Source organism: Saccopteryx bilineata, chromosome 4, assembly GCF_036850765.1.
Source record: "Saccopteryx bilineata isolate mSacBil1 chromosome 4, mSacBil1_pri_phased_curated, whole genome shotgun sequence".
In the NCBI taxonomy this organism is placed as follows: domain Eukaryota; kingdom Metazoa; phylum Chordata; class Mammalia; order Chiroptera; family Emballonuridae; genus Saccopteryx; species Saccopteryx bilineata.
Window position 1 is genome coordinate 161,119,478 of NC_089493.1, and position 24,128 is coordinate 161,143,605.

The 24,128-nt window shown below is 45.4% G+C and overlaps 1 long non-coding RNA gene across 1 annotated transcript; it reads left to right on the plus strand.

Annotated features, from left to right (window-relative positions):
- Positions 1 to 5,814: 5,814 nt before the first annotated feature.
- On the plus strand, positions 5,815 to 22,807 carry LOC136336094 (uncharacterized). Its single transcript, XR_010731379.1, has 3 exons — positions 5,815 to 6,009; positions 12,828 to 12,921; positions 22,736 to 22,807. It is a non-coding gene; the product is annotated as an uncharacterized lncRNA (long non-coding RNA).
- The last annotated feature ends 1,321 nt before the right edge of the window (positions 22,808 to 24,128 follow it).

A 24,128-nucleotide genomic window follows, 5' to 3' on the forward strand; every position in this document is an offset into this window, starting at 1 on the left:
CCGGGGTCTTGAACTGGGTCCTCCAAATCCCAGTCCGACGCTCTATCCACTGCACCACCGCCTGGTCAGGCTATCCTGGGATTTTGATAGGGATTATATTGATATCACATCTCACTTTGTGTGGTATTGACTACTTAATACTATGTCTTCCAATCCAAGAGCACAGGATGTCTTTCCATTTGTGTCTTTTTTAACTTCTTTCAGGAGTGGAAGCGGCTGTTACAGTCCTGCAGGCAAGAGGGGTCGGAGGGTGGAGGGCTAGGGCCATGGCCCTAAAGATGGAAGGACATGGAAGGTTTGAGATATTTGTGGGGAGAGCAGACAGGACTTGAAGACAGGATGACAAGATGTTAGAGAAAGGGAAGGTTCAAGCCCTGGCCAGTTTGCTCAGTGGTAGAGCATCGGTCTGGCCTGCAGGAGTCCCAGGTTCGATTCCTGGCCAGGGCACACAGGAGAAGCGCCCATCTGCTTCTCCACCCCTCCCCCTTTCCTTCCTCTCTGTCTCTCTCTTCCCCTCCCTCAGCCAAGGCTCCATTGGAGCAAAGTTGGCCCGGGCACTAAGGATGGCTCCATGGCTTCTGCTTCAGGCACTAGAATGGCTCTGGTTGCGACAGAGCAACACCCCAGATGGGCAGAGCATCGCCCCCTGGTGGGCATGCCGGGTGGATCCCGGTGGGGCGCATGCAGGAGTCTGTCTGACTGCTTCCCAGTTTCCAGCTTCAGAAAAATACAAAAAAAAAAAAAAAAAGAGAGAGAGAGAGAGAGAGAGAAAGGGAAGGTTCAAGGATGACTCTAACATTTTCACCTTGAATAGGTGATTGAAAGGTGGTTCTTTTTTTTTTTTTTTTTCTAAAATGCAGAAGAATAGGTCAAGCTTCCAGAAGAAGAAAACTAAGAATTCTACTTTGGATATCTGAAGTTAAGGAAGACCATGTAACATCCAAGTGGGGTCGAGAAGGCTGTCAGATATCCAAGCCTATTGCTCAGGGAAGAGGTCACACCCGAGATGAAGTGTTAGGGAGTTATCAAATATAGATATTGTTAAAAAACAGTGACCAGGTGAGACCACCTAGAGCAGGGGTCGGGAACCTTTTTGGCTGAGAGAGCCATGAATGCCACATATTTTAAAATTTAATTCTCTGAGAGCCATAATGACCCATGTACGTTATGCATTATCCAATAAAAATTTGGTGTTGTCCCAGAGGACAGCTGTGATTGGCTGCAGCCACCTGCAACCATGAACATGAGCAGTAGGAAATGAATGGATTGTAATACATGAGAATGTTTTATATTTTTAATGTTATTATTTCTTTTATTAAAGATTTGTCTGCGAGCCAGATGCAGCCATCAAAAGAGCCACATCTGGCTCTTGAGCCATAGGTTCCTGACCCCTGACCTAGAGAGAGAGTGTAGACAAGGAGGAGTGCCTAGGACAGAGCTCTGAGTGGCTCCATGCTCAGAGGCCTGGCAGGTACAGAGAAAGCTGAAGGCGGGCCTGAGAAGTTGTGTGTGGAGCCCTGGCTGCCAAGACAGGAGAGTTCTTCAGGAGGAGGGAGCATCAACTATGTTAAATTACTGCTGTGCCCACTGCATTTGGCCACATGAATAACATCAGTAACCTTGGCAAGATCATTCTTGGGAGAGGTGAGAGGACTGCATCTGGAGAGTGAAGGATAGGTTTTGTGGTTTGAGTGCTTAATTTTCAGGGATTGAGATCCCTGTAGGTAATCAAATAATCTAGTCGCTCAGTTTTACCTTCATGCCTGGATTAGAAGTGCACCTCCAACAATCATTTATGTGCAGTAATTTCCCACTTCCTTTTGAGCTTCCCCTGCTAGGGGGTGAGCTGCTCGGACATGGGATCCTGTCCCTGTCCTGTGTGCCAGCGCCTAGCACAGGGCCTGTCACAGAGTAAATATTCAAAAACTGTTACCCTAGAGCCTGGTTTCCAGAGGACAAATGGCCTCTTCATTCAAGAAGGTGGGCTCAGCCTCTGCTGCTCTCTGGAACGGAAGTGGAGGCTCCCCAGACACTGCCGGGGTCCTTCTGGGGCTCTCGTGCATGTGGGCTGGAGGAAGCCAGCCTCCAGCACTCTCCTCAGGTTGCCTGCAGGAAAGCAGACGGAGGCCTTGTGGGTGTCGTTGTCCTTAGGGCAGCCTGCCAGCTCTGTCTGACTGCTTTGGTCAAGAGGACTCCCCACAGAGAGAGGGTACCCATGAGTCAGCAGGCCCCAGGTCCAGGAGAACACCTGGCTCAGAGAACAGACAGATGGCTGCTTCATCACACCCCAGAATGGGTTACTTATCTTGAACAGGTGACCTGACCTGTTAGCCCCTTTGGGCTTAGAGAGTTTCCCCCCTTTCCAGGCTCCTCTTCGTCCAGTTCTATTAGAAGGAGGAAGGTCTGAGACTTGGGAACAGCAGAGACAGAGGGGAAAGCCGTCTGATTAAATATCCTCCTCATTTAGGTGGAAATGAGTTTTTGAGTGAACAGATGGAAAATCGCTCTCTCCCCCATCAGTGGGACCAGTGAGTCCCTACGGCTTCTTGGCAGCAGCTTCTGAATAATTTGTTCAAGGAAACCATCAGCACACAGGGATCCTTCCCTGGCAACAGCGCTCAGTCGGGCTCCCAGAAGTGGAGGGCGAGGGAAGAGGCCTGGCGGAGGAGAAGGCTGAGTCACCACGGGGGGGGGGGGGGGGGGGGCAGGGAAAACGGGGCCAGCGGAGGCGCATTTGTCCCCAGATCTTCAGCCATGCGGGGCAGCCCCTCAGAACACGCCCGAGAGGGAGATGGACCAGTCTCTGGACTGACTGGCCAGGCAGACGCAGCCTCAGAGCCCAGCCCTCCTTTGAGAGACTGTAGGGCCAGAGGCTGCCGCCGTTGTGGCCATCCATTCACATGCAGGTTCTCATTGGATTCAGGCAGATGGTAAAGAAACAGTGGAACCAAGAAATGGTGGGCCATCCCTTTATTTAAGTCTCACACCGGCTGATGAGCTAATAGTCAGGGAAGGTCTCTTCCCTCTCATCCAGGGCTCCCAACGCCCTGACACATTCTCCAATTCCACAACCAGGAGACTCTTCTCTGGTTTCTCCTAGAATCAAAGGCCCCCACAAGTGTCAGTAGGGCTCCCAAAGCCCCTCAACTCTGGTTCCCCATCTGCACACTTTCCCTTTCCCTGCCAGCATGGTTTCTCTCTGCCTTCTCTTCTCTCTTTTCAAAACTTTCAGGCAAGAAAACCTCTCCTCCAGTACACATTAGCAAAACAATGGCCCCTCCCAAGCAGGAAGGTAATTTGCAATTTCACAGACCACACATACCTGGTGCTGCCTAGCCCCCAATGCAAACAATGATATAAGCGAGCAAACATAAAAATCATATTTCACAAACTTATTTGACCAGCCGAGACGACGCCTTCTCTCAGATCCCATTGACTTCCAGCTGAGAAGAGGGATTCCTCAAAAAACCAGGGACTCCTGAACCAAGCTGGGGACCCTCTCCTCAGGATAATGCACAGACCTCTACAGCGCAGGGTTTTGATGACTGACCATTGTCCCTTGAGCCCTACCCTAAATACATTTCACATAGACGTGAATTGGGCAGAACTGCCAGCTTGTTGAGTGCAGCAAGCAGGGGTGTCTGCCCCCAAAGCACCTAGCTCACACACACAGTAGGTCATCAGTAAACAGGGAATGAGTAGGCCATCAAAACTGCAGCTCAGTTTCTGAGTCTGCAACAGGACACAAAGACTGTTCCCCGGGGCGTGGCCTGACAGCAAGAGAGGAGAGAGAAGTGTCCTAGCCAGCTGTGACGAAAGGCCTTCCCACAGAGCTCAGGTGCAGTCCGCCTCAGCGCACACGCCTGGTGAGGATCCCTGTGCACGTCGGGAGTGTGGGCCAACCTTTGGCCCAGAACACAAAGCATTCTCAGCATGGCAGAATCCATACTGGTGGGAAGCCCTAGGCCCTTGGCTGACACAGAAACACCTTTATCTGTGGTTTATAATTTATATATTTGCAAGAACTCAACCAGAAGAAATACCTCATAAAGTAAATCTTTAAAGGTATTTATCAATCGCCGGCTTTTTTGAAAATCGTAAAATTCATACCCATGAATAATTTAAAATCACTTTGTCATCTTTCTAACCTTATTTTCACCTTTAGGAAAATTATACCTGTGAATTCAGTTTTTTTTTCTTTTAACATGTTGGTCATTTTCTTGTTGCCTCTCAAATCCAATTTGAATTCAGTTTACTCTAAGATAGGAATTTAAAGACTTATTACTTAATTGTACTTCCAAATATTTCTCCCACCACCAGGACCTGCTCAACAATCCCTTCCTTCTCTGTGTGTTGTTCTGCCTTCATGGAGATGAGTTTTATTCTTTTTTTTTTAAGATTGTATTTATTGATTTTAGATAGAGGGGAGAGACAGAGAAAGAGAGAGAAGGGGGCAGCATGAAGCATTAACTCATAATAGTTGGCTTCTCATATGTGCCTTGACTGGGCAAGCCTAGGGTTTCTGTTGGAATCCATGGGAGTCTGAAAAGACCAGAGTAACAGGGTTTATAGAAAGGAACCCTGCCGGGCACTTCTCCAGAGAGAAGGGCACAGGTTACAGACTAGGGGCGAATTTTATAGCATTTGGGAGATCCTAAGGGGGTACTGAGTCAAAAGTTCTGGTATGTTCCCTTTTACGGTTTTAGGATTTCAGCTTTCTGGAATGTTCCTTCTTGGGGCAGGTTGACCAGCTTCCTGGAACTCTTCTGCCTCAGGGCCGATTTTCCAGTAAGTAAGGGTGAGGTCAGGCAGCCAGGTGGGACAACCAAAGGGCAGTTGGAATTTCATATATCTTTCAGTTTCAAACTGGAGGCCTCAGCGTTCCAGGTCGAAGCTTTATCCACTACACCACCACAGGTCAGGCAAGATTCTTAGTTACATCATCTTGTGTCTTGTAGCCAATGTAAGGTCGGTGGATAATGGGGAACGGTCACGTGGGGAACCCAGACCCGCGAACTTTGGCTAGGACCACCCACAACCAAGCGCGCCAAAAGAAACTTCTCAGGAGCCCTTTGGAAATGAGCAACCGTCTGCCAGCCAGTGAGATTTCACCACGTCATATTAGCTCGCCCACCCTAGGGACCCTTTAAAATATCTCCCACGTAGGTCACCCCTTGTGACTTCCTTGGCCTCCATCTTTCCTCTGGGCCAGGGAACCTCGTAGACGGGATGCGGGATGAGCTGTACTAAATAAAGCCTTTGCTATTCCACACTTTCTGGCTCTGCTGTTTTCCCCCTTCCTTCCTTCTCGGTGGGAGAAAAATACCTTACAGCCACATTTTTTGTTCCTTTGATCTGTATATCTGTGCTTGCACCAAAACCACACCACTTAAATTGGTGTTAATTTAATATCTTTTAACATTGCATAGATTCCTTTGCTTTTGAAGATAACTTTTTCCTCTATACAAAATTAACACCTCCATGCAAAAGCGTTAGAGACTACAAAGAAACAGAAAGAACAAGTTAAGATTATCTATATTGTAATTCTAACAACCAGTGACAACATTGTCAAATTATAGGAGCCATCCTTCCCCATGTTCCTGAGGGAACTGTGAGTGCACATAACAGATTGCCATCTTCTTGTATTGTGCCAAAATTAATAGTTAATAAGTTTCAAAATACAAATAAGGCAGACATTGCAACGTGTTGAATTTAAACATGGCCTCCATAACCTTTGCCCCCTGATTTATTCTCCTGATAGCAAAAGAGATTTATCCAGGTGGGTCCAATCTAATCACACAGCCCTCTGAAAGCAGATTTTTCCCTCAGCTGGTAGCAGAAAAGGAAGACAGAGAGGTCTGAATACTGAGAGGGGTGGATGCGAAGTTGCTGAGAGCAGCCTCCCTGACAGCCAGCAAGAAATGGGACCTCAGAGTCACACCTGCAGAGAACTGAGTTTTACCACCACCTACATGAGCTTGGAAAGGCTTTCTTCTCCAGAGTCTCCAGGTAGGAGCCCACCGACACCTTGATTTTCAGCCTGGGAGACCCCAAGCAGTCCACCCAGATCTCAGAAAACCGTGGAACCATTCATGGGTACTGTTTTATGCCACTTAGTTTGTGATATTGTGATATAACTTGCTACACAGCCATAGCAAACTAATTCAAGCATTTCAACCAGTGAACAATTTGTAAAGCCCTTTTCTTATCTTTCTAATGGTATTTTCAACATTAGGAAAATCTTATTTGGCATAATCCTGTGAATTTCATTTATTTTCTTCACTCAGCCTCTGCAGCCGACTCTGAAGTGCCCTAGCTCCACAGAAAGCCTGAGTCCTGGGCCCAGATGGGTTCTGGGGCTGGGAGTCAGGGCCAAGGAATCACCCCATTGTGTGTCTAGGAAGCAGGATGAGACCACCCCTAAAACTGTCCCAAACCCACCAGAGACCTGCTGAGAGCTGGGGGTGTGGACTTCCCGTGGACTGGCCGCCTCCCTTCAGCAGGCTTCTCCCTGCTGGGCTCCCGGATGGAGCCTCTGCCCTCATGGGGACTAGATTTGATTGACAGAAGATGATCCTGTAACCTGAGCCTGTAAGGCTCACCAGGCCTTTGGGGCCTTTGCATTTTAACACACATTCAAGTCTGCAAGTTTTAGTCATACACCAGCCAAGGGTGGCCAAAGGGCTGGCAGGCTAGAGAGACTGGATCACAAAGGGCCCCAGAGTTCTTCCAATCCCAGTCTCTGGTGGTAATCATAATAATCCAAGCGCCTTCTTATTAACAACTCATGCTCGGTATTTTACACTCACATTCTCATTTATTATTCCAGTTTACAGAGGAGGAAAGTGAGGCTCGGAGAGGTTGTGTGATATAGCCAAGGAGAGATCATTAAAGAGGTGATGGAGCCAGGGTTCTGACCCAGCTCTGGCTTTAGACTCTCCCACAACTGCCTTCTTAGCCCGAGGGGGCGGGGGAGGGGGCGGGGGGGGGGCGTTTAGCAACAGCGCTCATCGGAGGACGGAGGCGGTTCTCAGTCCCGCCTGTGAGAATACTGTGGAGCTTTTTAAATTCCTGATGCCTGGACCTCAGTGCCAGCGATTCTAATTTTAATTGGTCTTAAGGGAATCAGACCTCAGAGTTGCAAAACCTCCCCAGGTGATGTTCATAAGCAGAGGAAGAGTCTCTAACACTGCCATGCATAAGAACCCCCTGGGGACCTTGTTACAGATGCAGATTTCTAGGCCTTACCCTGTGAGGTTGTTTCAGTAGGGCCTGGGAAAGGCCCAGTAATTTGCATATTTCCCCCTCCCTCTGTGCTTTTCAAACTTGTTAAAATGAAGATTCGGATTCAGTACGTCAGGGATGGAGCGGCAGGCTCTGCATTTCAAGCAGGTTTCCCGGTGGCACTAACGCTGTTGATCTTGAGGCCACACCTTCAGCGGTAAGCGTCCTAGCAGATGCAGAAGAACTGCCCTGGACCAATGTATTCCAAAGTGTAGTCTCCCAACCAGCAGCATCCCCTGGGAACTTGTTAGAAACAAAAATGCCCACCACCACCACCTGAGATCTACTGTATTAGAAACTTGGTGGGGCGGTGGAGCCAGCCAGCAGTTTTAACAAGCCTCCCAGGTAATTCTATGCAGGGGTCAGTTTAAGAATGGCTATTCAAAGAAAGGGCTACATCTGCTGGGCCAGAGCCAACAGAGTGCCTGGCTCTCAGCCCCTGCTCTAGGCTCCATACCCAGGGGGCCAGGTCGGGTTGAGCAGGAAGCAGACTAGGGTCCTGCCAGCCACATCTGGATCCCAGCATGAATTCTCCAGCTTCTTGACAAAGTCTGGGGCAGCCAAGTTGGTATCATTATGCAGATGTGCAAAAAGCAACATTCTTGGAGGAAAGCCATTGACTCGGTGATTTTAATGAGCTCTGGCTCAGCCTTCTCTCCAGATGTTCATTTATTGGTTCACCAACAGCTGCCAGGGAGATGCAATACAGAGTTCGTTGGGTTTCTTTCTTTCTTTCTTTCTTTCTTTCTTTCTTTCTTTCTTTCTTTCTTTCTTTCTTTCTTCTTTCTTTCTTTCATCTGTTTCTGGAGACTAAACACCCATGTCTTGAAAGCAGTGGGGTCTCCCTGGCCTGGGGGAATAAGGAAAGTTAACACTTCCCTGAAAGGATATTGTTATCACTTTGAGCATTTAAATTTTCAATAAATATGCACTGAATGCCTGTGTATGCCAAGTACTGTGCCATGAGCTGGGGAGAGTAAAACCTTCATTGTGTTAGTTAATGATATGTTAACTAACATGTATGTGGTAAAAAAAAAAAAAAAGTTAACTTCCATTGCTGCAAGTCTTTGTAACAGAAAGGCTTTATTAAGTCATGGCTAGTAAAAACAGAGCGGTCTCGGGACATGGAGTCTAAAGCACCAGCAGCATGGCTAAAAAGGAAAGAAAACACATTCCTCATTCCTCAGTATTTCTAACAGGGAGGGGAAAGATGCAAGCTATTCCGAAAGCATTTACATTAGCTGTAGACAGGGGGAATGGAAAACGGGAATCGGGAATCAAAAGGGACAGGCACAGGCAGTGCCCCAGGAGTAGGGGCCCCTGTGGCTTAGCTGTGGGCAGCAGATTGGGAAATTCATGTGCAAATAGGAAGCAGAGGCTTCTGGGGTTCAATCGCACCTGGCTAGTCTCTCGTTTGGATAATCTTGGAAATACCCACCTGGAAATTAATCCTAAATTCCAACAGAGGTCCAGGAAGATGAGCGGTCTTTTGTCAGAGCTGACCCACAGCTATTAAAAGGTTGTTATGTTTCTTTCTCTCACTCTCTGGTTTCTGTAATTTTAATTTAGAACACCTCAGAATTTATTTATTTATTTTTGGTCATTTGCATGGTTAATGTACCGTATATAGTTAATGGTACAAATAATATTTTCTCACCTGTGAGGTAGGTAATATTATCTGTAAACACCCATTTTGCAGATGAATAAACTGAGGCTCAGAGAGTCACAGGCCCCCTCATCACACAGCCAGTTTATTGTAGGGCTGAGGGTGGGGATGAATGTGGGGATTAAGGCTGCTTTGCTGATTGCCTGTGTTCTTGTGAAACTGGGTGGAGGCTCTTGGTTAAAGACCCTAAAGGAGACATCCACTTGTGATGTGAAGAATTTTTTCACATCACAAGTTTGTCTATTAGGTGAGCCCACATTGACTCCACATGCCTCTAGCCCCCCTTCCCCCATTCACACCAGCCCCAGGGGAGCAAAAGAAAGAGAAGAGCCTTTGGTTCTGAATATCCTCTGGGACAGCTGCCATTTGGACTCATCTATACTTTTTCATTTATCCGCTGTCTCGTCATTGGCCCCTAATCCATGCTAGGCACAGTGCTTGTCACCCAGGACACAATGGGCATGAGAAAAGCAAGAGTATAGAGGTGATAACTTGGACTCGGTGCTCCAGCTCTCAGAATTGGTGAGATCCTTTTCTCTACCCTTAAAGTAAAATTCATCCCATCAATCCCATGCCCACCCTAGAAGTCAGGTGCCAACATTCCCCTCCCCACGAAGTCACTGGGTACCCTTTCCAAGGACATATCCTGGCCTCCCAGGAACTACTGGCTTTTTCTGCAGGGGCCTTTGGGGGATTCTGAATGGTCTCCTAAATGCAGATCTCAGAATAGCTGTTACCATTCAGGGACCACCCAGAGCGGGTCTGCCTTGAGCCGGCCTGTAGTGTGTGTGTTCTTGATTTTGTGCAGAAAAGACTTCACAAGTCCAGGCGATTTTGAGAGTATGTTTATTAAAGCTGGGGAAAGTGAAACCAGGAAAGGCCTAGAACAGAAGAAACAACAGGAGAGAGACTATGCAGTGCTGCTCTGGCTCTCCAGAAACATTATAGGAAAGAGGTGAGCCAAAGCTCCCTGGAGACTCAGAGACAAGGGGGGGAGGGGTGGTTGGGGACAGGTTTAGTAGGTTAGTGCTGGACAAGCTGCTGTTGCTGCCCATTGTTCCCCTGGTTGCAAGTATCCTGGGGTCCCTTTGAGTTTAGGAGATGCTCCCCTGTGGGGAATGAGGAAAGGGGAGGGAAGGGCGCTGGGTCCTTTGTTTTTGAGGGTTTTCAAGACTGGGAGGTTAGGAGAGGATCTCAATAGAATATTCATCAGCTTTTCCAGGTGTGCCCTTTTGGGGGTGTGGTCTCCACTGATTGGTCAGCACAGGTGCAAGGGTCAAGAGTCTTTGCAGCTGGTCCTGAAGTTGCCTGCCTGGTTTTGCTGCTTTTCTGGGCCTGGAGCTGAAATACAACTGGGACCTAGATGTGATCTCTTGGGAGGAAAGGTCAGGGGCTCTAAATCGCATGCGCAGGATATGCCACGGGATAAAAGGCCACCCTGGAGGTGAGGACGGAGCCAGTTTTGCCTATTAGAGGCACCCAGGGTGTAAAGCAAGTAGCCACGGCCACCATCACAGCTGCCTGGTCTGTGCAGGTTCATATTTGATTTGGACAGATGGTAATGAAACAACGGAGTCAAGAACTGGTGGGCCATTAGCTTTAATCCTAGCTTGCACCCGGTGGGCAAGAAATACACACAGTGGGGGAAAAAAAAAAGAAAGAAATACACACAGTGGGAAAACACTTCCCTTTCCATTCAGGGCTCCCAAAGCCACTGACTTATCCGAGTTTCCTAGAATCAAAGGTATCTACCTCACCAGCCTAAAGATGAAACAGTAAATGACAATGATCTTTAATCAAGTTTCACAGTCTCTCTCATAGTATTAGTAATGAAATCCAGAATCCACACTCCAGCCCAAGTTCCTGGGGCTTCTGACTTTGACCACGAGAGTCTCCTGCTGCGTGCCTTTTCCTTTTCCTTTTCATTCTTTTTTTTTTTTCCGCTGTCTCATAGCTGACCTTGGCCCAAGAGTACTCAACCAATTAATTAAGTTAATTGGTGTAAGGCCAGTAGCCGTACCACCATCACAGCCGCCTGGCCCATGCAGGTCCCCATTGGATTTGGACAGTCGGTAAAGAAACAATGAAGCCAAAAACTGGTGGGCCATCATCTTTAATCCTAGCTTGCATCTAGCAGGCAAGTAAAAAGACACACTGGGCTCCAAAACCCACTCATTCAGTGTTCACAAAGCTACTGACTTATCCGAGTTTCCTGGAATCAAAGATTTCTAGCTCACCAGTCTCATTCACCTCTGGTTCCCCATCTCCTTCTCTGCTGTCTCCTCTAATGCTAATTTCAGGAACCAAGAGAGCAAACTCCCAATCTGCCCCACTTTATAGTGTAGAAATCCAAATCTTTAATCCAATATACAAACAAGGAAGTCTCTGATACAAAGTTCACCCCACATCAAAAAGGATGGGAAAGCCTTAGTCTCAAAAACAAGCCCCAGGCTACAAGGATCCTCCCTGCCCCCAGCCCCACCTCCTTGACTGTACTTCCTTCCTTTGGGAGGATTCAAGCACTGGATGGACACATTGCCCACACAATTGCTAACAAAGGGACTGGCACAGCAAGGATAAAAATGTCCCCGATCTGTGGGCACATACCGCAATACCAAGCTTTGGATTAAGCATTAACCCATTTAATGGTCAGAACAACTGTGAGTTTGATAATGTTGCCCCATTTTGCAGATGAGTAAACTGAGACTCCATTTAAACAATTGCAATGTTAGGAATTACAAAAAGAGACACAATTATTCAGGGACAGAACCAAAGTTGGAACTCTTAGGAAAGGGCAAGTGTTACTCATCGGCTTTATCTGCTTTATCGGCTTTATCTGTTACCCATCTTGCTTTAAAGGGGAAGTGTTACCCATCGGCTTTATCTGCTTTATCTGTTACCCATCTTGCTTTAAAATATGTCAAACAACAAGTAAACTCCACCAAACAGATCTTCTATTTCATTTGTTGCTGTTTCCTTATACCTAGCACAGTGCCTGGTCTGCTGTAGACATGCAGCAAACTTCTGTTAAGCAAGAGAGTCCCTAGCTGGGAGAATAGGACAGACAGTATTATACCAGAAACTGCTTTTAATCCCCAGCCTGATGGAAGCCAGCTCCTCTACTTCCTAACTGCTTGACTACAACCTCAAACTTGTTATAAATTGTTTCTTTATATTCATTTTGTGAAACAAAAACCACATGAAAAATTAAAACCCGTACAGACAATGAGAGCCACTCTAATCCCAGCCACATACCCAAACCCCTCCCCAGAGATAACAGTTATTTTTTAAAAGTTTGTTTTGCCTCTTTCCAGACCTCTTTCTATCAATTCATATATGAAAGTAAACAAAACTATATAGCTTTGTTTTGTTTATGGCTGTGTTTTGTTTGGTATCATGGGACTGCGCTGCACCAGCTTTGTGGGAAGTTCTGCAGTGTGTCTGGGAGATGTTCCCATGGAGACGTCTGGGATCTCTCATTATTTATAATAGCTACCCAAGAGCGCATGAACTGTGATTTATTTTGCCATTCCCCTGGTAGGACCAGACATTGACGTTGTTTTTGTTTTTTTCCTCTAGTTTACAAATAATGCTCCAGTGAATATCTTTGCACAAGCTTCTTCAAGAAAATGAACAAGGAGAACAAGTATTTCTTGATAATAAATTCCCAGAGGTGGAATAGCTGGGCTGAGTAGCATACACATTTAAAATTATAATTGCCAAGTTGCCATCCCAAAATGGGTCTGCTAATAGTATGTACCTGATGAAGGCCTGGGAAGTTACGCTGTGATAACGCACCTCATTCAGGCACCAGGCACATAGTGGGTTCAGTGAGCTATTAACAGAGTAATCATTTCCCCCTCCTCTCCATTTCCAGCCCTTAAACTGATCATGCCCGGGTTTTGGAGCCTGGAGCCTGGAGCCTGGAGCCTGGAGCCTGGTTTGAGGAATGAGAACTGGCCAGCAAGAATGTAAGTACACAGTGGTACATCCCAGGAACTCCCCCTGGTGGGCAAGTGGACGGTAAGGAAATGCCCCATCTTTGTAAACACTAGAGCTGACCACATCCATTCCTACTCAGAATGCTAAAAGATCTTGTCTCACTCTTAGACTCCAACCCAAACTCCATTCTCTGAGAGATCTGGTGCCCACCTACCTTTCAGATGGTACTGGTGCCCCTCCTCTTCCCTTATTCTGCTGCAACCACACTGCCATCTCAGGTTTCTGAAGCATGCCCTTTTTAGCTCCTTCACTATTTCTCAGTTCTCTCCACCCTCCAATCATTCTTTAACACTCAACTCATACGGTACCTCCTTAGAGGGTCACCTCTCTCCTCTTCACCCCCCCCTCCACACACACACCTTACTCTTTGTAACATCAGCCTGTTACATTCATTAGCAGCCTTTTTCATTCATTAGCAAGTATACACTTAAGTAAACCCAAACACTTCCAAGGGAGGCAGAAGATGGTGTCATGAGGGCAGGGAGATTGTATCTGTCTTACATATGATCCTTGTCTACCAGGGCCTGCCATAGTACCTGGCGGTAACAAACACTCAACATTTGATTTATGAATGAATGAATAAATAAATAAATAAATTACCCTAACAAGCAGGAGTAGAATTGACATTGAGAGCTAGCCGGGGGTAAGGCAGGACATACCTTCCAGGGTTTTGGCTCCCTTTCCCTTCTATGATCAATAAGAAAAATTTTTCCTGGGGTAACCTTTAGCCAGAGATATTATTCTGAGTGCCCTGGGATGGAGAGAAGGAGACAGATGGCAGGAAAAGTTTCCTTTTTTTTTTTTTTTTTTTTGTATTTTTTTGAAGTTGGAAACAGGGAGGCAGTCAGACAGACTCCTGCATGAGCCCCACTGGGATCCACCCAGCATGCCCACCAGGGGGTGATGCTCTGCCCATCTGGGACATTGCTCTGTTGCAACCAGAGCCATTCTAGCGCCTGAGGCAGAAGCCACAGAGCCATCCTCAGTGCCCAGGCCATCTTTGCTCCAATGGAGCCTTGGCTGCGGGAGGGGAAGAGAGAGACAGAGAGGAAGGAGAGGGGGAGGGGTGGAGAAGCAGATGGGCGCTTCTCCTGTGTGCCCTGGCCGGAAATTGAACCCGGGACTCCTGCACGCCAGGCCGACACTCTACCACTGAGCCAACCAGCCAGGGCAGTTTCCATTTTCTATTACCTTTCCTTCAGTAATCCTCTCCACAATCTGTGTGGTAAATCCTATTATTAGGTGAGCAAACTGAGGCTCAGAGAGGCAGAATAGGATGCTAGGAGGCACGGCTAGCATCAGGCTAAAAAATGGGAGTGTCTGGTGATTAGAGGTTTAACAAACAGTCCCATCCTCTAGTCCAAAAGGACATATAGTCCAAAGGAAGTGCTACCCCACGTTTATGGCTTGGTGGCCTTACTCAGTGGAGAAATCGACACTGGTTGGCATTGGATGGTGAGCTCATCCATTCAGCAGACCCCTAAAAATCATCTATCATGTGCCAGGCCCTTCAAAGATGATTGAGGGGTAAATTCAGCCTTCAAAAGCCTTATAGCCAAGAGATATAATAGATCATTGCTCTGTAGGCTGTCAAGTGGTATGTTCGGAGTATATACAAACAGGGAAGCCACGTGTGGCCATAACTCAAATGGGGGCATTGTCTATCAGAATGATCACCATGTGAAGATGCTCTCTGGAATCATGCCATGCACAACCTGAGCAGGTACAGGTGGCTGCTGGTGGGAATGTGCTCAGTCACCTAGAATTAGGTGATTAGCCTGAGGAGTGAGAAGAGAGAATGGGTCTTGGCAGAGCACCAGTATATAGGTGTCTGTGGAAGAAGTGGAGCCAGAGAAGTGGGAGGAAGACCAGTGGTTAAAGAAATCAACAGAAGAAAAATCAGGAGCAGCCAGGAGTGCACCAAAGGCTGTGAATTGTCAAGCAGACAGGGGATTACGAGGGGCGGCACCCAGGAGTGTAAAGGTGACTTTGACAAGAGTGGTGAGGATGAGAGATTACTGTTTGTTGTGCAGTGAATGAGCCATGGGAACCGTGAGGGAGGTAGGTGGGCGGTGGAAGGAGAGAGAAGGCAAATGTGGTAGGGTCTTCAGGACTGAGGAGAGATTTGCTTTATTGTTGGTTTTCACAGTAAGAGCCTTGAGCACGTCTAAGCGCTGTGGGAAAAGAGTCAGCAGCAGAGAGAAGTTGAAAATTCACTACAGAGTGTTATTTACCATGATAATTCACACAGGAAAATTTTTAGGAGGGAGAGAGGTTGGATTCATAGTGGGCAAAGATTCCAGATGATGGCTAGTCAGGTTTCCAGAAGGCTTCATGGAGGCTTCATGGAGGTGATGTGCCTTAGTCCTGGGCAAAACAGGGCCCTGCCCTATGCCTAGTGCTTTAAAGACCCCCGCCTGCAAAGCTCCCTCGAGTGCAACAGGAACTGTCTAGGAACCAAGGGAAATGCATGCCCAGAACTCTTCTAGATTGTATGTCCGGTAACTGGAACACTTAAGTCATCTGACAAAATAGCCCTCAGGGTCTTCCAGGGTCTGTATGTCCCTTTTCCTCAGGGATTCCTCCCAAGAACAGACCACACCCAAGGGGAAGCCAGTTCATCTCATGAGGCTCCCTTACGCTAATACCACACTGGAAAACCTCATTGCAAAAAACAACAGATCATTATCCTTCATGAACATAGATGCAAACATTCTAAACAAAATTTTTGTAAAGAGAAGCCAACAATCTATTAAAAAGATAATAGTATATCATGACCAAGTGGGTTTTATATCAGGAAGGTTGATTTAACATTTGAAATTATACATTAAACAAAAAAAAATCCAAAAAAACAAATAAAAAATATAACATCCTAGCAATAGATATAGAAAAGGCATTTAGAGATCTAATAGCAATTCCTGATTTAAAAAAAAAAACACACACAACCTTTCAGCAACTTAGGAACAGGAGAGAACTTCCTCAAGCTGCTAACAGGCACCTACAAAAAGCCTACATCATGCCTAAGTGTGAGAGACCAACTGGATTACCCTCCTAAAATCAAGACCCAAACAGAGATTCAGCTCTTTTTGCTTTTACTTAACATTATACCGAAAGTTCTAGTTAGTACAATAAGTCTAAATAAATAAATAAATAAATAAATGGAAGAAAGAAAAGAAAAAGAATAAAAAGAAAGAAAGAGGTTACTCAGTTTGGAAAGGAAGAATTAAACCTGTTCTCACTGGCCAATGACACAATTACCTAGGTAGAAAATCTGATGGAGTCTACAGAAAGCCACCATAACTCATAAACAAGTTTGGCAAGTGGCAGGATACAAGATCAGCCTGCAAAAATTCACTGTATTTCCATTTATAGCAGTAAATAACCAAAACCAAAATTCAAAAAGATATTATTCACAATAGATGAATATGGCCAAATACATGGAAGAGCCATAGACTGAAAACTACCAACCATGGCTGAGACAATCTTTTTTAAAAAACTTAAATAAACATAGAAACATACTTTATTCATGGGTCAAAACACTCACTGTTGTTAAGTTGTCTCCTAATTATTCTGTTGATTCAGTACATTCCTAGTCATAATCCCATCTGAACATTTTTATTAAAAGTTGAAAAACTAATTCTAAAGTTCATATCTAAATTAGCCAAAACAACTTAAAAAAAAAAAAGATATTGGAGAGCTATCACTACCCAATTTTAAGACTATAATAATCAAGCTTGCATTAGGGGTGCAGTGGATAGAGTGTCAGCCTGGGACGCTAGAGACCCAGGTTCAAATCCCTGAGGTTGCTGGCTTGAGCGTGGGCTCACCAGCTTGAGCATTGGGTCATTAGCTTGAGCGTGGAATCATAGACATGACCCCATTGTCACTGGCTTGAGCCCAAAGGTCGCTGGCTTGAGCAAGGGGTCACTGGCTCAGCTGGAGCCCCCCAGTCAAGGCACATATGAGAAGCAATCCATGAACAACTAAGGTGCTACAACTATGAGTTGAAGCTTCTCATCTCTCTCCCTTCCTGTCTGTCCATCTCTTTTCCTCTCTTGCACTAAAAAAAAAAAAAGAAGAAGAAAAAGAAGGAGAAAAGACTATAATAATCAAGACAGTGTAATATTGACATAAAGATAGACAAATAGATCAATAGAACAGAATAGACTCCAAAAATAGACCAATGCTTAAGTAGACAATGTATTCTTGACAAAGTTGCAAAAGCAATTCATTGGAGAAAGTGTAATCTTTTCAACAAACAGGGCTAAAACTGTTGGTTGTCCACATAGAAAAATAAATTTAAGCTATACATCCCATCATATACAAAATGGAACTATTAAAAAAAAACTAATAATAGAGCATAGACCTAAACGTAAAAATTAAAATTCACAAAACTTATAAGACAAAAATCTTTTGACCTTGAGTTAGATAAAGATTTCTTAGCTATGAGATAAAAAAGTGTGGTTCATAAAAGATACAAAATAATGAATTGAATTCCATCAAGATTTAAAACTCTGCTCTTGAAAGATTCTGTTAAGAGAATAAAAGAAACTGGACTGAAAGAAAAATCTTTGCAATCATATACCTGATAAAGGACTTATGTACATAAGACCCTCAAAACAACAGTAAGAAAACAAACAGGTCATTTTTTAAAAAATGGGCCAAAGTTTTGAACAGACACTTTGCCAGAGATATATGGATGACAAATAAGCCCACAATAAAATATTCTCAGCATCAGTAGTCTTTAAAGAAATGCAAATTCAAACCACAATAAGATAACCACTACACATTTATTATAGTAGCTAGAATGAAAAAGGCTAATCATTCCAAGTGTTGGCAAAAATGTGCAAGAATTCTCTTACACTGCTGGTGGGAATGTAAAATGGTCCACCAGTGTGGAAGGAAATGAGTGGCAGTCTCTTAAAAAGCTAAACATACACATATCATATGATCCAGGCATTCCACTACCAGGTATTTACCCAAGACAAAAGAAAACATATATAGAAACAAACTCTTGTACATGAATATTCCTAGAACCTGCATTTACAATAGCCCCAAACAGGAAACGATTGAAATATATATTCATAAATATCTGTGTTATGTCTGCACAATGGAACACTGCTCAGCAGTAGAGGGGAGTGAACAATTCGTACATGTATCCATGCATCAACATGAATGGATCTCAAAATAATTACGTAAGAATAGAAACCAAACCAAAGGGGTACATACATTTATATGAAACTCTAAAAAATGTGAATTGATTTTGACAGAAAACAGAGCAGTGGTTGTCTGGGGAAGGGAGGATGGGGTGGGAAGTAGAGGAGGGTAGAACTATAAAGGCGGCATCTTTGGGGAGTATTAGATGTGTTCACTATCCGTCTGTAGTGGTGGTTTCACGGGAGTTTACACATGTCAAAACCTATCATGTGTCCTCTATTATATGTTATTTCTACCTCCACAAAGCTGTTTAGTATTTAGGCCCATAGTATGTAGACCTCCCTTTTACTCAACCTTTTGGCCCACAAACATTAGGAACAAGTTTAGTGATCAGACTTCAATGAATAAGGGTTAAACATTAAGAAAGATGAGGAGCAAATAGCCTTCCTGGAGTATGTACGTGTGAGTGTGCTGTTTGTGAGAGAGAAAGAAAAAGGACATTTTTCTTGATGGCCCAAATACCCAGAGGTTTCAAAAAGTCACCAGGTAATATAATAAACAGCAAGTATATATTTATTTAGCCACTACAATTATCCCAGCCTTAAGTCAAATTCTTGACAAATACACATAGTAGTCCCAACAAATTTACAATATGTTGACAGTGGAGAAAACTGAGGTTCAGAGGCCTCAAGTCAGCTATCCAAATTTACATAGCAAAGAAGTGGCCTGACCAGAACATGTGGGACCCCAGTGGCTGGACTTGTTCCCTCCCCCTTTGTGGACCCCTCCCTGAAGGCAGCTCCCAGTTGGGGCTCTGGGCCTCAGGCTGCACATGGGCAGCTGTTGAGACAATAGGCCAAGCCTATCCAAGGTGCAGCCCTCCAAGGTTAGCTATTGTGCATGGAGCTATGTATCTATATATATAGCTGTCTGCTGGGAGGAAGGAGAAAGTAAGATTTACTTTTTGGAGGCGCAGATGATTTAGGCAACTTGAAAGGCCCTGAAGGCTTTCGCTGCCTGGGACTGAAAGGTCATTGGCTAAGCACAGTTGGAGTGTGGTTTCTTGGCTAAGGAGGTGTCCTGGCCTGGGGAGGTGTGACACTTTCCTCCACTCAAAATAGAGACTGGCCGTTTCCTGAGTGGGAGTCAGCTGGGGGTGGGAAGGCAGACCCAGCCCTACTGACTCTGGTCATTGGAGGGCCTGGAAGCCCTGATAGAGAGTGGGAAATGGAACTAACTATTCAGGGTCCCTGAGGGTCTCGGGCTGGGGTTGGAGAATGACAGTCAAGGACAGTGAGATGGCTGTTATATTGCTAATGGGGGAGGGGGTGGCTCCTACCTCTGCCTGGGTGAGTGTGAGAGTCTGGTGAACATGAATGAAACTTGAGGACCGGGAAGCTTTGCAGGGAAAGGCCAGTCCCTGCAAGGTGTGAGTGGGGGTGTTGCTGAGGCTGCAAGTCGTTGGGCATGGAGGGAGTTGGTGGTCCTGTGCCAAGAGGACCACAGAAGGGTCCAAAAGAGGAAGCAGAGGCCTGACAGTGGCCTTGCAGTGTGGGTGAGCATTCCTAGGTGACTTCCTAACTGGTGAGAACCAACAGTGTCCTTGGGTTTAGATCCCCAAGGATCTGTTTCTGGGCGGCTCCAGGGCTCACGGTGAGCTGGTTTATAGCAGTGTGACGCCCTCGGTGTTATGAGTAGAAATAGTTCTGAAATGCTTGGTAACTAACCACTGTTTGGGTCCCCCCAAAAGACCCCACACACACACATAGCCATCCCTGCCTCCCCCCACACCTCTGTCCTTCCTGTGCTACCTTACTTTTCGTTTCCCACAAATTTAACCATTAAAAGGTTAATGCTTTGCCTCCCTTTGTTTGGCTCATGCCAAGGCTTTTAATATTTGAATTATCACCTTGGCTGGACCAAAAGTAGCAGTAGTTGCCTGACCAGGCAGTGATGCAGTGAATATAGCATCAGCCTGGGACGCTAAGGACCCAGGTTCAAAACCCCAAGGTCACCAGCTTGAGCATGTGCTCATCCAGCTTGAGCACAGGTTTGCCAGCTAGAGTGTGGGATCATAGACATGACTCCATGGTGCTGGCTTGAACAAGGGGTTACTAGCTCAGCTGGAGCCCCCCAGTCAAGGCACAATCAATGAACAACTAAAGTGCCACAACTATCAGGTGATGCTTCTCATCTCTCTCTCTCTCTCTCTCTCTCGCTAAAAAAAAAAAAAAAAAAAAAAAGTAGCAGTAGTTGATTGATATTTGCTATGTGCCCAACACTCCCCATTCTAGATACTTTATTTACATCTACAATAGAAATAGCAATAAGACAGCAATAGCTAACAAGTATTGGGTGGTCATTAGGTGCCAGGCATTATACCAAATACTTTGCGTTGATTATTACATTTTAATGCCCACCCACTTACTAAAACCTTATCTGGTCGGTTCTGATATTATCTTCCATTTTCAGAGAGAAAAATACCTTCAAGCCCAGAGAGGTTAAGTGACTTGCTGTAGGTCACACAGTAAGTAGCAGGAACTGATTCAAGCCTAGATCTTACTGACCCCAAAGCCCTTGCTCTGCCATTACTCTATACCATGTGAAAAGACAAAATAATACAAAAATGTGAAAAAATTAAAAACCATGGTTCTGTTACTAAAAACACTCTCTTCCCTTCTGACGTGACCATCCAACACCTTCATCAGACAGTTCCTAAAACTTTGGTGCTTAAGTGTTCCCAATACATCCCCCAAATTTGGTGGGTACCAATCTCATACTGTGAAAGTAAATGAGATAGTGCCACAAGTTGCTCAGTTCACCTGGTTGAACAGTGTCCAGAAACACTCTGCACAGAAGGTGCAGGTGAGTCCTGGTGGATGTCTGCTGGAGACCAACGGGAACATGGAGCCTTCCTCAGCTCCATGCCACCCATTTGCTTTCCACGTTCCAGAACTTTCCTCAAAACTCTCTTTCCTGATTCTGTTTTCATTGTTGTGTTTAAATCAATGCCAAGGCCATTAGTCTATGCAGTGTCTCATTGGCCAGCCCACAAGAGATGCCCTATTCCTGAAAGCAGGCCTCCTTCTGACTACGATCCAGGGACTGTCCAGTGTGTTAACAGCTGGTCGTGAACCTGCACCCATCCATTCAACAATTCTCCAGGGAGGGCCAACCTTGGGTCAGGCACTGTTCTAGATACTGGGGACAGAGCTACATGTGGACAAAATAGACCATGCCCTGCCCTCCTGGAACATGTAGTCTAGAGAAAGAATTAGGCACATGATTGTGGAAGGATAGCGAACTGTATAATTATGTTTGTGATAAATGCTACGAGAAAAGGAAAGAGCAAAATGAAAATTATGTGGGATCTTAGATTGGGCTGTCAAGGAAGCCGGAAGAAGGAACATTACAAGTATACTGCTCACAAAAATTAGGGGATATTTTGCCCTGGCCGGTTGGCTCAGCGGTAGAGCGTCGGCCTAGCGTGCGGAGGACCCGGGTTCGATTCCCGGCCAGGGCACACAGGAGAAGCGCCCATTTGCTTCTCCACCCCTCCGCCGCGCTTTCCTCTCTGTCTCTCTCTTCCCCTCCCGCAGCCAAGGCTCCATTGGAGCAAAGATGGCCCGGGAGCTGGGGATGGCTCTGTGGCCTCTGCCTCAGGCGCTAGAGTGGCTCTGGTCGCAACATGGCGACGCCCAGGATGGGCAGAGCATCGCCCCCTGGTGGGCAGAGCGTCGCCCCTGGTGGGCGTGCCGGGTGGATCCCGGTCGGGCGCATGCGGGAGTCTGTCTGACTGTCTCTCCCTGTTTCCAGCTTCAGAAAAATGGAAAAAAAAATAAAAAATAAAAAATAAAAAAAATTAGGGGATATTTTAAAAATAAATATGAAGCGATAAGATACCCCCTAATTTTTGTGAGCAGTATAATATTTAAGTGGGTACGTGAAGAGGCAGCCACATGAAGAAAGCAGAGGGTCTCAGAAGAAAGAAAGTTCCAGGCAGGGGGAATAGCACGGGTAAGGTAAAATTTGGCATTTTGATATCATGAAAGAATAAAACATGATGTCTGGAGTTCAGTAAGGGATGAGGTGGGACAGTGGGAGCACAGGCAGGTTTCCTATGAACAAGGGTCTCTATTTAAGAAGTGCAAATGAAAAGAAATAAAAGATCAAGCCTACCCAGACCTTTAAAAAATGTAGATGAGGATTTGGAGTCTGAAGGGGGCAGTGGAACCACCCCAATAGAACACCCTTTGGTAGAACAGACAGACCACTTGATACTGATGAGAGGAGAGTCCCCACAGCTCTCTTTATTCATAAGGAGAATGGGAAGGGCATTTGCTTTCCTAGAAAAATTTGTCTTGGGCTGAGCTCATATCATACTGGCAAGAGAAACATTCTTAATTAAAGTAAACCCAGATAGGCTGTGTTAGTAAACGTGTCCCGAACTTATAGGGGCTGGGACGTTGCCTTAGTCATCATTCTTTTTAGTTTACAGTGACAGAAACCGACTCTAATGAGCTCAAGTGAAAAAGAGAACTATATTGACTCAGCTATGGAGTCTAAGGGCAAACGAGCAGGGTAGAGGAATCAAACTTGTCATTCATGTCTCTCTTGGTCTTTCAGGCTCCCCCTGTCCCTCACTTTTCTTAGTGATTTGCATTGATGTGGTGTCATTTCATAACAGGCAAAGATGGCCTAATCCTATTTCAGTTAAAAGAGGTAAGTTGTTATGTGAATTCTGAGCCTCAGCTTAGATCATACACCCATCTGTGAACTGATTGCCAAGAGGCCAGATAGTCTGCCCAGATCAATCTTACCCACCCACATAGGTCAGAAAATAGGAGTGTGGAGGCCTGACCAGCTGGTAGTGCAGTGGATAGAGCATTGGACTGGGATGTGGAGGATCCAGGTTCGAGACCCTGAGGTTGCCAGCTTGAGCGTGGGCTCATCTGGTTTGAGCAAGGCTCACCAGCTTGAGTCCAAGGTCGCTGGCTCGAGCAAGGGGTCACTTGATCTGCTGGAGCCCCCCAGTCAAGGCACATATAAAAAATCAATCAATGAACAACTAAGGAGCCTCAATGAAGAATTGATGTTTCTCATAAAAAAAAAAAAAAAAAAGAAAGAAAGAAAGAAAATAAGAGTGTGGAATGCCAAAGGATTTATTCCCCAAAGAAGTATTTGCAGACCAAAACAGACCCCTAGTATCAAAGGTATACAAACCTTGCCCTGCCTCCACATGTAGAATTCTATTGTTCTATTAGTCTTCTAAGTTAAAGAAGAAGTAAGGTACTCATAAACCTACTATCCATTAATATTTTGCTGTAAGTTTTATTAATCACACGCACATACAAGCACACACACACACATGCACATATACATATACATATTTATTTTATTTGCTTTGTTTTCCTTGGTAGTCCTTTGAATTTAACTCAGATAGTATTAACTTTTAATTTTTCCAAAAGAACTTAAGTCTGTATTCCTTTAATTAGTGATGTCCCACATGAAACTTTTGCTGACCCTCCTCTGTAAACCTCATGCAAAAGCTTTAAGTCATTCCCATCTTTCTTAACATTTAACACTGCTATCAATATCCCTAGTTACCTTCTCATCACTGGTTTTAGATTCAACCATAAATGTTACCATGCTCATGTTTTGCATACCCTTTAGCTTACCTTAGCTTGCACTGTTTTTTTTTTCTTATTTAAACTTAAAGTACTTTCCCCAGAAAATACTAGTGTACTTTCTGAGTCCTTGCATATCCAGAAAAGTAGTTGTACGGCCAGCAGTCACATGCAGGTTCTCATTAGATTTGGACAGACTGTAAAGAAACAGTAGAGCCAAAAAATGGTGGGCCATTCCTTTATTCAAGACTCGCTTCGGCTGACAAGCAAACACACACACAGGGCTCACAAAGCCACTGACACATTCTCCGGTTCAACGATCAGGAGAATCTTCTCCGGTTTCTCCTAGAATCAAAGGTCTCGCCAGTCCCAAAGCCCCTCACCTCTGGTTC